This window comes from Salvelinus namaycush, chromosome 35, assembly GCF_016432855.1.
Source record: "Salvelinus namaycush isolate Seneca chromosome 35, SaNama_1.0, whole genome shotgun sequence".
In the NCBI taxonomy this organism is placed as follows: Eukaryota; Metazoa; Chordata; class Actinopteri; order Salmoniformes; family Salmonidae; genus Salvelinus; species Salvelinus namaycush.
The window spans coordinates 5026-8776 of record NC_052341.1 but is presented as its reverse complement, the minus strand read 5'-3'; the positions used below and the strand labels follow the sequence as shown (position 1 = coordinate 8776).

Genomic DNA, 3751 nt, shown 5'->3' with positions numbered 1-3751 from the left:
TAATGTCTTAGAATGGGACCTATCCAGGATAGACTCTAACAATGTCTTAGAGTGGGTCCTATCCAGGATAGACTGTAATGTCTTAGATTGGGACCTATCCAGGATACACTGTAATGTCTTAGAGTGGGTCCTATCCAGGATAGACTGTAACAATGTCCTAGAGTGGGACCTATCCAGGATACACTGTAATGTCTTAGAGTGGGACCTATCCAGGATACACTGTAATGTCTTAGAGTGGGTCCTATCCAGGATACACTGTAATGTCTTAGAGTGGGACCTATCCAGGATACACTGTAATGTCTTAGAGTGGGTCCTATCCAGGATAGACTCTAACAATGTCTTAGAGTGGGACCTAGCCAGGATACACTGTAATGTCTTAGAGTGGGTCCTATCCAGGATAGACTGTAATGTCTTAGAGTGGGTCCTATCCAGGATAGACTGTAATGTCTTAGAGTGGGACCTATCCAGGATAGACTCTAACAATGTCTTAGAGTGGGACCTATCCAGGATAGACTCTAACAATGTCTTAGAGTGGGACCTATCCAGGATACACTGTAATGTCTTAGAGTGGGTCCTATCCAGGATACACTGTAATGTCTTAGAGTGGGTCCTATCCAGGATACACTGTAATGTCTTAGTGGGTCCTATCCTGGATACACTGTAATGTCTTAGAGTGGGTCCTATCCAGGATACACTCTAACAATGTCTTAGAGTGGTACCTATCCAGGATACACTGTAATGTCTTAGAGTGGGTCCTATCCAGGATACACTGTAATGTCTTGGAGTGGGTCCTATCCAGGATAGACTCTAACAATGTCTTAGAGTGGGACCTATCCAGGATACACTGTAATGTCTTAGTGGGTCCTATCCTGGATACACTGTAATGTCTTGGAGTGGGTCCTATCCAGGATACACTGTAATGTCTTGGAGTGGGACCTATCCAGGATACACTGTAATGTCTTAGTGGGTCCTATCCTGGATACACTGTAATGTCTTGGAGTGGGACCTATCCAGGATACACTGTAATGTCTTAGTGGGTCCTATCCAGGATACACTGTAATGTCTTAGAGTGGGTCCTATCCAGGATACACTGTAATGTCTTAGAGTGGGTCCTATCCAGGATAGACTCTAACAATGTCTTAGAGTGGGTCCTATCCAGGATACACTGTAATGTCTTAGAGTGGGTCCTATCCAGGATAGACTCTAACAATGTCTTAGAGTGGGTCCTATCCAGGATACACTGTAATGTCTTAGAGTGGGACCTATCCAGGATACACTGTAATGTCTTAGATTGGGACCTATCCAGGATAGACTCTAACAATGTCTTAGAGTGGGACCTATCCAGGATACACTGTAATGTCTTAGAGTGGGACCTATCCAGGATACACTGTAATGTCTTAGAGTGGGACCTATCCAGGATAGACTCTAACAATGTCTTAGAGTGGGACCTATCCAGGATACACTGTAATGTCTTAGAGTGGGTCCTATCCAGGATACACTGTAATGTCTTATAGTGGGTCCTATCCAGGATACACTGTAATGTCTTAGAGTGGGTCCTATCCAGGATAGACTCTAACAATGTCTTAGAGTGGGACCTATCCAGGATAGACTGTAACAATGTCTTAGAGTGGGTCCTATCCAGGATATACTGTAATGTCTTAGAGTGGGTCCTATCCAGGATACACTGTAATGTCTTAGAGTGGGTCCTATCCAGGATACACTGTAATGTCTTAGAGTGGGTCCTATCCAGGATAGACTGTAATGTCTTTCATCTTTCTCTTGATGTCCAGCTTAAAGAACACCTTCCTAATATTGAGTTGACCCCCTTTTGCCATCGGAACAGTCTTAATCGTTGGGGCAGTACTTCCCACAGTTGTGTCCAGTTGGCTGAATGTCCTTAGGGTGGTGGACCCTTCCTGATACACACAGGAAACGGTTGATGGTGAAAAACCCAGCAGCTTTGCAGGTCTTGACACAAACTGATGTGTCTAGATCCTACTACCATATCCCGTTCAAAGGAACTTCAACATTTTGTCTTGCCCATTCACCCTCTGAATGACACACATACACAATCCATGTCTCAAATGTCTCAAGACTTAAAAATCCTTCTTTAACCCGTCTCCTCCCCTTTCATCTACACTGATTGAAGTGGATTTAACTAGTGACATCAATAAGGGGTCATAGCTTTCACCTGGATTCACCTGGTCAGTCTATGTCATGGAAAGAGCAGGTGTTCTTAATGTTTTGTCCACTCCGTGTGGGTAATGGCGTGCCATTTGGAACGTAGCCTCTGTTGACAGCCTCAGAATATACAGGGATTTCCTCAGGGATTAATGCACAGGGTGGAAGTTACAGTCCCCATTGTTAACCAAATGCTTTTCTTTTTCACGTTGAGAGCTGAGTCTCCTAGCAACGTGGGAAACATTGGACACCAAGTCAGAGTCTGAAGACTGAGGAGAGGCTAATGTGGACATTCTGAGGTAGGATAAGTTTACATTTTATTTATTTAAAGAGTTTTTAATAAAAAAACATTTTTAAAAATACATCAGCACTAAATCTGCCTGCACAAAACTGTTACGAAGTCCACGTGACTTCTCAAGTTTCCATGACAACATGATATTATTTATATACAGTATGTGCACAACAAGGCTTGGTATAGTTTGGGATTTAAATGTTACCTTTCAATGGTAATTGATCTGTCTCTAATAGTACCATTTAGCAATCGTTTTGATCCAAAGCAGGTGAACCCGGGAATCGAACCCACAATCCTGCCATGTGCAAGCACCACGCTCGACTAAACGGAGAGCCATATCAACCCTTCATATCCACAATAAACCCTGTGATATTTCTCTCACAGATCAGCATGTCGGTCTTGAACAGCCCAGATCCCTGTGGTGAAAAGAAAATATCTGACAGGAACACGGGTCATCATGACGATCACGTTATCCCGCGCACGGCTGACGTTTCCAACACGGCCACTAGGGGCAGTCCACGCTTTGGAGCGTTGAGTCACCACTCCTTCTTCTCCAGACACAACCCTCACCCACACAGAGTCACACACATGCAAGGTGAGAGACACAACCCTCACCCACACAGAGTCACACACATCCAAGGTGAGAGACACAACCCTCACCCACACAGAGTCACACACATCCAAGGTGAGAGACCGCATTGGACCAAGGCACCCTATTTCCTACGTAGTGCACTTCTTTTGACCAGGGTTAATAGGGAATAGGGTGCCATTTGTGACACAGTCTCCGCCTTTCTTTTTCCTCGATAGGTCTAAATGGGATTCCAGTATGCATGGTGAATGACGACTGGTACGTGACCACCTCACTGTTCCCCCATCCGCTCATTAAGAGTCAGGTATTCAGGACGAGTACAGGAGCACCTTTCTCCATGCCTGCAGGACACAGTGTGTTCGGAGGCAGATACAGCACCGGACACAGAACAGGTGAATTTATAAAGGTTGCAAAACCTCCGGAAAGTTTTTCAAAAAAATGTCCAGGTTTTACAGAATCCCGGAATCAAGAGGGAATACTATAAGCAGGACATCTGGAATTCCCCAACCAGGATTCCAAGGAAAGCCTAGGAATTTTGCTATACTAAAATGTACATGAATGTATAGGAACAAATGCTTTACACACGCTCAAGCAGTATGAAATAATTAATTTTGCGTTCCAATATATATGCAATCTTCAGTCTCTTTTGTACTGCCAAGACTCAATTACAGTAGCTACTGTGGGTCTTT

The 3751-nt window shown here is 44.1% G+C and overlaps 1 long non-coding RNA gene across 1 annotated transcript; it reads left to right on the top strand.

Annotated features, from left to right (window-relative positions):
* Positions 1–2273: 2273 nt before the first annotated feature.
* On the top strand, positions 2274–3401 carry LOC120029551. The gene is made up of 3 exons (XR_005473591.1): positions 2274–2480; positions 2858–3068; positions 3281–3401. It is a non-coding gene; the product is annotated as an uncharacterized LOC120029551 (long non-coding RNA).
* Positions 3402–3751: the final 350 nt, after the last annotated feature.